Genomic DNA, 12093 nt, shown 5'->3' with positions numbered 1-12093 from the left:
ACAAGGACTACTTCCTAAAATGTGTTTGTGTATTGCTTAGTACTGAACTCAAACTCAGTGTTAGTCTTACTTTAATGAACATAATAATATAAAGTGTGTTCTTTCATCTGATGGAGGGCTCTGGTAAGACAATTGGGACCCTGACTCAGATGGAGCAATTTACTCTTATTATTACAACAGCAATTTGTAGATTCATTTGTTTTTCTAATATTAATAAAGGCTTAGACAAAACATGGAAATACACCCTGATCAGGATCCAGGCATATTTTAAAAAGGAAAAAAAACAAACGTAAACTAAAAAAAGCCCAAGAATTTAAATCCAAACTGATACCTTGGGTTGGTTTTTTTTTCATGTTTTGTACTCATCTTCCATTTAAAGGTATATTTTTTAAAATGAGATTCATAACATGATTAAACGTTTCCAGAGGAATATATAAATGAGAAAGTTGTAAGAAGTCATGTGACAAGGGTCCTTCAAGCAACAGGAGATTATTAGCACGTCATGTCATTGACAAGTATGAACTGAAGTCACACAGTAAATTACTTACTATTTTGTATCTGCTTTAACTGTGAATTGGTTTTCTTTCTCAAACTTATAAGGGTGTTAACATCTTGCAAGACAGTCTCTTAAGAACCTGGGTTTTCCTCCAGTTTGGATTTTCATTAATAATGCATTCCCTCCACTTCCTAACTAGCTTTTTGTGCATGGGGCTGGGTTTGCTTCCATTTTGTGGCAACCTCCTGGCATGTAGCCCCTAACAAGTGAAACAACAGCTTCGTGATTTTTCTTTCATCTTCTGATTTTAGCCAAGAGCAGCAACCAGATCACCAGTGGGTCATCAGGCAGCACTCTCCCTGTTCACTTTTCTCCCCCCTAGATTTTTTTATTCTTATTTTAGACAACTTTGTTATCGCAGCCAAGTGTGACATGAATAGCCCCATCATATCTCTATAAATGAATGCAGGTCTCCACAAACCATCCATACTTTATTTAAATACACATACATTCACATACAAGCAGACATCTAATAATAAGCAAGCAATGAGGTGTTTGAAAGAGCGGGCCAGGGTGCATTTAAAAGAAGCCTTTGCCCTAACTCATATCACGGTTATGTTTTCAGGGTATGTGACTCACCTAATGAGCTTTTTCTTCCCCGCCCCACAACAGGTAGAACAGTGATCAAGAAACAAATGACAGGATTTAACATGTGCTACTAGAGAGACATAATTAGAAGCTCTGAAGGCTTGAGCAAGGGAGCCTCCATTGTAACACTCAGCTTGCACTTGAGGGCATTTTTTCATGCTCTTGTTAAAATAAAAACCAGCATAAAAACAGGACAAGGATTCCTGATCACAGGTTCTGCTTCAGTTTCATTGCCATTGATGTGACAATAGTTTAAAATATTTTCTCAGTCCCCAAATTCTTCAAATAAATGGCATGAATAGATTATTTTACACAGACACCAAAAAATGACTAAAAATTCTATAAAATGCACATTCCATCCAGAACACAGAAAAAAAATGGGCTGGTAATGGAACTAGGAGGAAAGATTTTGAAACATCATTAATGTGTAGGATGTAAGTCTCTATGTTGACTTCAAATACAAGTATGCACTTGAGGTTCAGAACCTGCCCTATTGCCAATCAACAATGGATATAAGGCACCAGCTGAAGTTCTCACCCTAACTGTGGCTTAAAAGCCGATTGCATATCCACACCTGGGAAGAATCAATCCTCTCTTCACAGGGAGTGAAATTTTATCACTGAACTTAACTTTACCTGCTAAGCACCTGCTTGGAAAAAAAAAAAAAAGAGCGAGCTATTCCTAAGGTGAAGGATGAAAGAAGAAAATATATAATGCTATGAAACAAAAAAAAAGAAAAAAAAAAGAAAAAAAAAGAAAAAGGAGGCATCTGGGAGAGACCAAACCAGGCAAGTCAAAGACAATGAGATGAGCAGGCATGGCACGGGAGACAAACATTACAATGAGGAAGGAGTGAAGACAAGTCAGAAGAGGAAAGGATGCAGTAGAGAACGGGCTGAGCAAAAGTAGGAGAACGGGAGAGTAGATGAAAGCTGCAAAAGAGGTCACAGATAACAGGTGGGAAGACCCAGAGCTAATTCTTGGAAAGATTAAACTCATTCTCAATTGAATTCCCTTTATGGGCCAGATGATGGGGCTGCTCATTCAGATGGCTGGGCAATAGGGCTAAGAAACCCTAAGGTTTGCTCCTTGAGAAAGGGGTCAGACTCCAGCTGAGACAGAAGTCCCTCGGAGCACACCTTTTCCTATCCCTTCTCTCACATAAGACCTAAAGTAAAAGCTTAGGAGCACATTTGGGTGGGGGCTTTGTCTGTCCCAGGCTTTTGCTAGAGCTGGGAGTTTTAAGCTGCTCAGATATGTCTGCATTTCAGATGCTTGCTTTGGTCTGGGTAATTTGGAAATTTTATAAGGGATCAATGTTGCACATTTCACCCCTTTGATGGTAGATTATAAAGGATCACTGATTTTGCAAGTGGTCCTTAATTTAAATAACCCAACTTCCTCTGGGATTTTAAATTAAGAAACCCGATTTTTCTCATTGTTTTTGTCACTTCTGGATTTTTTTCCCCCTTCATTGTACCAAAGTCTGTCCTGTTGCTTTCAAACTAATATAGTAATATAAAAGGAAATGTTCCTTTTTTTAAAAAGGGCAGGGATATGAGAAGGTAAAAAAATAAGTTCAGTAAATACTCCAGAACAACAGAAAAAATAATCAAGGGACAGGGTGAGGCAAGTACTATGTTTTTTCCTTCTGGTGTGGTTTATACACATCCTATTTTTGCTCATTTCCAAAGTGGTCTTTGTAACCTTATAACCTTAAAATAGAGACTTCTTATTTTGTCTATACTAACTTTTCATACTCCTCTTTAGTAAGTCAACTTAGTCTCCAATTTCTGTACAAATCCTTCTTAGGCTTGAGTCAGCAAGGAGGTTGTGATTCAGCCAGTGGGTCTCTCACTACCCTTCCTCACCTTCCTTGCAGAGGGATGGTTTGCAGCTGTGCTCTTCGTACTGTTTCTGCAAGCAACAGCCAACTCGCCTTGGCTCCTTTTCCCCAGATTTGCTCCCTGCGGGACCTCGGCAAGCCGACCTCCAGTACGGCTGAATCCAGCTTTCTGCCCACCCATGGTTGCTTTTTTGTTCCTTTTTCTTCTTACCCCAAGAGTAAGGAGCTCCATCCTTTCCTCCCTCCCTGGCGTTCGCAGCCTGCTCTGTCCTGCTGGTTAGGATTTAATCCAAAAACAGGGTCCCCTCTTCTGCTTTCTGCATCTTCTAAAAAAAATCACCAACTCTTCTCAGTAGTCTCCACCTAATCATTTGCCCTGCTGTATTCCTGGATGGTTGCATAGTTAAAATCCTACTTCCCCACTACCACTGATCCCTTCGTTTGGGCTGATCCTGCAGAAACTTATCATCCTGGTTTGGGGATCACTGGGGAAGCCCCAACATGGTGTTTCCCGTGCTGACTTCTCATTCCATTGATCCGCTCTTCAACACAATTCCACTAACATTTGCACTGGCAGAACCAAGGGGATGTTAAACTGCATAATTAATCTGAGAAGAAAGAAAATGTCTCTGCCCCACAAAAAGAAGGTGTAAAACAAATCCATGTTTTGATAACTGAAGGACTTTCTGCTTTGTGCTGATATACTGGCACCTATTGTTAGAACAGAAACAATTAGAAGAAAACAGCAGTAAACCAATATAAACTATTTGCATCGTGGACTTGCTACTCTGCAAATCATAATGAAAGAAGTTCCCCTTGGCTAAGTTAGAAGGCAAGGGACATTTTCCATGTTTTAATATCAGCCCTTTCTGTTCCCTAATCAGGCTGTCGTTGTCTGGTCTCTCTACCTCTTGTATCCCAAATTTCCTTATTTTTTGATGGCCAGAAAATTTTGTTCAGAGATCATTATCAAAGCAAATTCTCCTAAAAATAGTTTTCTGGACATGCAAACACAGAAAAGATACTAGTAATAATTTGCATTCCCATTTCTCCATCTTAAGAAGATTGACCAGGAAAAGAAAGCAAGCCTCCACTGTGGTTCTTCAAACATACAAAAGCATCCATCATCTCGTGAGAACACCCATCTCATTTAGGTACCTAAACCTGAAGTGATCAGTTACTAAAAAGGGGCTGTATCTGCACACGAATGCAGAAGACAGAAGGGAAGACAGGCAGCTGCATGTTGGGACAGTGGGCTGAGACCATTTTGGAGAAGTTTGGCTTATTAACATTTACCTAAGCCTTCCAGATTTTGTAATAGCCACATGGGGTTACACCACCTTAGTGAGGTACCCTTAATGGTGAATGAGTGGCATGACATCCCATTCATTAGAAGATGGGGAAGACAAGAAATGGGAAAGGTAGGAATAGTTTTGCCAAGATACGAACTCCGCCTCACGTTCAAATGATGAAGGACCGCCAGAGTGTTCCTGCAAAGGCGAGTAAAATCCCTGTCTGTTCTCCAAAGCCCCCTGAACCCCCTCTTCTGTTTTTTCAGGGCTTCTGTAGCTTGGTTAGACGCCCCTACACACTTTTCTGTCATCTGCTGTTTTCAGTTTGCCACCTCCCTGCTCTTAGGCAGCACAACCCTGAGAAAAAGAAAGCAATGCCCCATAACAACTGGTTTTCTCCATGAAAAGCTGACAAAACTATTACTGGACTGGAGAGCACTTTGTCCTCTTCAAATCTGCAAGTAGAAGTCCATTTTGTATAATTTCTTCATCTGTCAATTATTATGGCTTTATCTGTTTTTTATGTCTGCACAGGGGCTCAGACCAAAAGCAGAGCTGTGATGGTCAAGCGCAGCCTGAGTCAGGACTCCTAGCGCTCCAATGGATTTTCTGCATCATGCAATAACTCTGTCTCTCCAGCTGTAAATGATACATAATAGTGACAACCTGTGTCGCTTGCGGAGCCTCTCCGCAACCCAGAAGTGTCCAGAACATGGATAAGGATGGTCCACGTGCGCAAGGCCAAGAACGGGGACGTCAATCTGGCCTACAAGGCACACATCTGAGATACAAATGAAATCAGCAAAAAAGAAGCTTCACTGGTCATAAGGGGATAAAAGCATTTCCTTCTGTTTGTAGAGAGTTTTCAGATATGCAGCTGTAAAATGCTTGATAAGAAAAATCCTTCCTGATTTACATCTCCTGAAATAGATTTAATTAGTTGTGGAGTATCATAAAATGCCTAGGAAGTAGCCACTTGCCGATGTATTCATCTGGGAGCAATTTGAGGAGCAGTTCTGCAGCCCTGCAGACATGCAAGATGAAAGAATAGACAGATCATTAGCCAACAATGAAATTAAAAATAAGAATACAGTGAGTGGAAAAAGTAATTATCACCTCCATTAAATTTTATCCGATTCACCATCAACTGTGGCTGGACAAAAGGACAGGAATTGGTGTCCCAGCACTTCCCTGGTGAGCTGCTGCATTCAGGACAAGAGGAGATGAAAGGCAGCCCTCTGCACCGAGAGCTAGGTAGGACTTTGGCATATCAAATCCCTCGCTTCCAGGATCACAAGACATTCACAGGGAGCTGGAGAAATAAAGCTAGCATTGATGAATAATTCAGAGACAGGACCTGAATTTGGAGTCTCTACTCAGACCTGAAATGAATAGCTGTTTTGCCCACAGAAGAGCTGTGGGATTTCTAAATAAAGCCATATTTTTCATAGCGTCTACGAAGCAGCCAACAACAGTCCTTTTTTGCTCTCCTTGGGCAACACTCTTACCGGGCTGACACTTCCTTCTGCTGACTCTTGGTGATTGCGTGACAGTGAGCGGCCACAAAATCTGCCTGGTTCCCACCAGGTCTCCATGGCAAGGTCCTTCTGAAGCTCCTCTCCGCTCCGGGGAGTGACTCCTGTGCCTGCCTGTGCCTCAGGGGCTTCTGGCTGCGAGGCATGGCACAGCGATACTCACATATTAAGGTAACTTATTTAGACTTATTAGGGCTACAGCTGCCTTACACAGAAAGATCATCAAAATACTTTACTCAATTATCAAGAAAGTGCACTGGTAATTTCCTAGCTTATTCTCTTCACTGTATCCAGGGCTATTAGTAGATCATCACCCTCCAAGAATGCTGTCAGGTGAGAATCTCCAAACTAAGAGGATAAAGTGTATGTTGAATAATCTTCATGCCTAAGATTAAAGATGTATATTTCTTATTTCCATTTTTCAGGCTTGCTCTGAAGAACAGGTCATATTTAATGTCCACCATATGGGCAACAGCCCACCAAATGAAACACTACTTGGGATAAATTCCACGGGTATTCAGAAGAACACAAAATTCATTAATTTTCCTTCTGGTTCTCAAAACATGCTTAGAACCTTTTATGAAAGGGAGTTTTTATGAGATAGTAATTCTCTTTCTTTCCCCAAATACCATAAGAATAGTTTTCTTGATGTATTCTGCTATTTCTGATTCTTGTCCTGATCAGAAATGCAAAATTCAAAGGATGAGCAAACGTGAAAGGTTAGCAAAATACATTTGCACCTCAAAAATGTTACATTTGCGGTTTTGGAGAAATCTAAATGTCATTTCATACAAACAGATTTTCCCACAGCTCTCCTTAATTCTTAGAGAATATGGTAACAAGGATACAGCCAAGAGATAAAACCAGGATTAATGAGACATAAGTAAGGCACTTAATAGTTGAATCTGTGGGATGGTACACACAGGAAAATGATGAAATGGTCATGATGCATCATTTGAGAGTGAACTTCACAAAAACAAACAAAAAAATGTATCTCAGGAAATATATTTGCATTATTAGAGGAGAGAACCAAATAACCCAGCAGGGCATTTCCATTTCTAATTATTTGCTACTGTGACTCAGTGACTGGATCCTGGGTTTTGTGAAAATGCTTCTGTACACTGCACGAAAGAGATCAAAAGTCACCCATTTTTATGCTAATGTAAAGGAGTAAAATCTCAACACAAGATGTGCCTGCAAGAGATCCTTATAGAAACACGGCATCCAATTGAAAGCAGCCCAATAGAATCATAGAATCCTAGAACGGTTTAGGCTGGAAGGGACCTCAAAGATCATCTAGTTCCAACCTCCCTGCCATGGGCAGGGACAATACCTCGATTGACATAAAGCTCCACAGCAGCATGCATATTTGTGGTGTTGTACACTATCTTAATCAATTATTTTTAGTTAATTCATTGCTTGGGTGACAAATCTCTTAGTTCTGTTTGCTAATAAACACAATCAGTATTTTCACATCAGCTCTCAAACAGGATCCTGGACCAGGAGTGCAGAGCTAGAAACTACTCCACACTAAAGAATACATGAAAAAGGCTAAATTATTTTCAATTATTATTATCAGCTAATGTAGTTTAAAATACTGAAAGACCTCAAATGTTCCTTTTGCAAAATAAGGGCTACTTTTCCCATTTGTCCTAACATTTTCCTTGGAGAATAATTTATTCTTTTAATGCTGTGATTTTTTTTTTCTTTAATGACAGTGCTGAAGATTGTCTTTTCCCATTGTTTGTCGCACTGAATCACCAATCATAGTTTTGAAATCCTTTCTCTTGAAGGAAAGACATTTTATTCACACTGATAACACTCTGATATGATAGTCTTAGCTGATGGTAAGCATAACAGGGAATTATCAAGATGCCATTATTTTTCAAAGATATTTCTGAGAACAAATGAGCCTAGGTTTCAGATTAGCATTAAAGCTGATTTAATATAATGTATTTCATAGTTCCTGTTTAAAAAATCATTTATGAGAAACACAGTCTCTTTGCGTATTATAAGGTACTACGGTTCCATGGCAATTCTGAGAGTGACTTTTCATTACTTTCTGGGTGTATGGTTCTTATTCGATGAATAGGGTTTTTGGATTCTGAAAAATGCATTTGTTGAAGGTTAATTTATTTTTTCTTTTGACAGACAAAAAGAGCAACTTCAAGCAGCAGTTGGCGAGCCTACTTTTGCCCTACTCCTCTGTCAGGCTAATGACTTCACCCTATCAGATAGCATGACTCACTCATAGGGGCAGCTCATTGCATCTTGTAAATGAAATAAGTATACTGCTTCTAGCAAGTTAGTTTCCCTCCTCAAAGCTAGCACCTTCTGGGACGGAAGGACAGGAGTACGATCCAAACCGCTCAGCTCTGGGAAGGAAATTTGAGACAGGACGGGTAGCAGTAAAAGAGAAGAGGCAGAAGAAAGTCAGGTTTTTCCTTCCTTTAGGCTCTACTGACATAGTAAAGTTTTATTAGAAGTGGGATCCATCACACTGTTAAAAGGGTTCGAAACCTGGCTGGCCTTCCTCTGCTTTGCTTTGACGACCAAATGCAACACCAGAAGGGAAGGAGGAGGACAGCAACATTTGGCACCTGCTGCCATAAGCTGTTCAAATTCTTGGGGAGAGAGGACTGCGGCCATACCTGTACCTGATTTATGCTATTACTTTTAAGACTAGGATTTGATATATGAACGAATACAGAGCTGAATTTAAGAAAGGCAAAAAATGGTATTAGGGCAAAACAGTACCCCAAAGAGGTAGCTGCAGTCCTATGCCCCACGTTTTTGGGCTCATGCAAGTGGCTGTCCCCACTACTGTCCCCTTGCCCAGGGCCGGGGCAAGGCCGGGGGCAATATCCAGCCTTGCAGCCGTGGCAGCCACAGGGCAGCAGACAGCCCTACTCATCCTCTCCGTCCTCCTCTGGGAAGAGGCACAGCCTGGGGAGAGACTCAGCCCCTGTCCTCTCTGGGGTCCCGCACAAAGACGAGCCTCCAGGAAGACCGTAGATGTGACTCACTCACATCCCTCCCACCACTGTGGTCGCTGCAGATGTCTCCGTCACCTGGGAAGAGCAACTGGGAAATGTTTGATAAACCCGGTTACCTTAATCCCTTGTGCCCGAGGCAGGACCAAGCACTGACCAGATTTGGGGAACACATACTTGTACTTTCCAAACATGGAGCAAGGAGCCTTGCTAAGGATACAAATACAGCGCAAGACAAACAGAGCCTCTCAGACGTCCTGTATGACACACGTTCGAGTCTGAAAAAGATACTCTGAGGAGTGTCACAGCTGTTAAGCAGCCCTATGCCATGCATTCATCAGGATATTACTCTGAGACACCATGCTCCTCAGCCACCGCCTGGGTGAAGGACATCACCTGGGCACCCCTGATGCTACTAAGGGCCCCGTGGTATTTCTGAACCCATCACGATGCACTGTCTGTCCTGACTCACTTCCAAATTGGGTTATTAAACTATGACCTAAAACATCAGCTGGATTATATATTTATCCCTTCCCTCAATAGACTGGTACTGCACGTGACCATACGCTATTAAACAGCTGTTGGCTTTTGAGCAAAGCGGGCCATTGTTCAGCCATGGGTAAAATAATTATGTATTATCACTTCATTGTGTCTAGCCATCCCGAGACAGCTGCTCAAGCGGTAAAGAAATAGATTTCAGGGAATTTGCCCCCAGCCCCATTTTTGAGGTGTTGCATGACCAGAACTCTCCAGCACAAAGGGCTGTGTAATAAGACCTCTTTTTAACTAGCAGATGGGTGTCTGCAATAAGGCCCATGATGAACTTCAGGCTGAGCTGGGGAATTTGGTGCAGTTTTATAATGCTGCTTTTTTTAATGAGGTACCCAACTCTTTATGGCCACTCTAGGTAATCCTAATAGCTACTTAATGATTTTCTTCATTTTATTGTTTAGGCTTGAAGTATAATAATGCTACTGGGCTACACGTATTCTATACATAAATCTTTTTCTATTTACTGTTGTCTGATTACCTCTTGGACATTATGTACTTTTTCTTCAAACTCGATCTCATTTGTAAACTATGGTTAAGAGCAATTTATGAAACACTATTTGAACCAAGAAGTATTTTTAATGAGGATATTTTGCAAAAGGCAACAGCACCACGAATAACACTAATTAATAGCTTTATTTGATCCGAGGAGGAGGAAAAAGCAAATAGAAACTCAGACATTGATTTTTCTAATAGGCTGCCTATTGTAGAAAAGCAACCCTGTGTGTTCTCTGCAGTGTTCAATTTTCATTTCTTACTTTGTGTAGTATATGCAAGTGCAACATCTGAGCAGAAATAAGAATGGGAAAATTCTTTTTTCTGACAGTATACAGTAAGTAACATCTTTCTCCTGACACTTGATCAGAAGTAACCTTTGTTTTAATACCACTGAAAATGCCTCGATTGGAGAGGCCCATTTTCATTACTTTCCTATTTGGTTCAATATCTACAAACTGATAAAGCAAAATAATTAGACTGGCTGGTTTAATAATTCTTGAAGAAGAAAACAAGCAAGTACTGTTTAACTCTTTAAAGCTTTCCCAGTTGTGTTTCTTTATTTCCTGTACTTATCAAAAAGTTAACATTTTCTTTCTCTCCCTGTCCCTTCGAGACCCTTTACCCAATGACTTCGTAAGCAGGATCCTCATGAATAAATGATGACATGGAGAGTAGACGTGGGCAGGCTGCACAGTCAAGGGCAAACAAGCCCTGCCCAAAGGTCTGTGCTTTCCACACTGCCACACAGAGCCCATCAGTTTGCAGCAAATTACCAGTTTGCTCTGCACCAGCCCAGGCTCCTCTAACGTTAATACTAAGTGCACTGATGTACTAGCTCCCGAATAACCCTTCTAGCGAACCCACCGCATTACTCTAAATAATACATACAGCCTGCTTCCCACTGGGCAGTAGGATTGGGATAAAACGATAAAAATCTGTTTTCAGTCCCTACTGCCAGAAGAATGCAGCCTCCTGCATGGGCACCAGGATCAGGTACCAGGACTGGATGAGTTCACTCTGGGGTGAGAGATAAAACTTCTCCCTCTATGCTGTGAAACAGGCTGGGGGCTAAGCAGGTGGTGGGGAAGTCCAGCTCTGGGTCCTCATTTCAAAGGGGGATGTGGAGAAGCTGGTGGCCACAGAGCAAGTCACCCACCTGCAGATGGGGTGGGGATGTTGCTGATTTTGTGGAGCACGTCTCAGCAATGGACTCTCCACATTTGCTGCTCTAATGATAAGATTTTTTTTTTTTTTTTTTTGTCATGACACTCAAGTTGCCTCTCGGGGCTTTCTAAGAGTATCCTCTTCCCTCTACCTCCCTCTTGTATTTCACATGAAACAACAACAGACAGTCCTGGAGCCTGATTTTTCTCTGTGTGACAGAATGTAACAAAAATTAATATAGGCTTTTTCAATAACACTTTAAATGATTCATACAATTTAATATAGAACACAAAGATTATACAGATGCGTCTAAAATATGTCAAACAATAAAAAAATATAAACCAACCAGTGGCTTTGACTGCACCCATATCTATTTGGTATAAAAAACCTAGGTGTGGAGAAATGGTTGTACCCATTAGGACATCTTCAGTGGTGCTCTAAGTCACTCTGTCTGTAACCACCCCAAGGGACTGCTGTTACGCTGAGAGGCAACAGGAACACAGGTTTTCCTATCCTTGATTTCCTGCATGTTACAGCTTCCATGCAGGCCATCTGGTATGGGGGACTAACAGGGAAATTCTCCTGAGCCTTGGGGCAGGCAGCGACCCAGCAGTGCCAGAGGTTCTCCTGCACCCCTGGTGGGTGCCTCCTCCTCCCCAGCTCCTTGCAGGCAGCTCCAGGGCTCTGCAGCCACCAGGACTGGCTCAGGGTTTCAGCTGCCCGGAAAGCGATGAAGGCATTTCAGATGCCAGGGGCAGAGCAGCTGCAGTGGGAAAGAGAGTGAAGTGAGGATTTGGTTTGCCACGGGACCACAAACCGTTTCAGCAAGGTAGCCTTGCTCCAGGGTTTTTACATAGGGATGCTTGCTGATCAATAGAGGGGAATGCCTAACTGACCACTTACCGGCATGCTCTGCTTTGCAAACCAAATTAATAACATTTCTTAGGTATGCGCATTTTAATACCAGTACGTGTTTGGATTTCTTCCAGGTTTGACATTTACTGTGAATTTCCTGGATTTATGTTTCTGGAATTTCCTTTGTAGAGCAATTTGAGATTTACGGATAGACAAA

Source organism: Vanellus vanellus (assembly GCF_965231255.1).
Source record: "Vanellus vanellus genome assembly, chromosome: 3".
NCBI lineage: Eukaryota > Metazoa > Chordata > Aves > Charadriiformes > Charadriidae > Vanellus > Vanellus vanellus.
Note: the sequence above shows the minus strand (reverse complement) of the source record.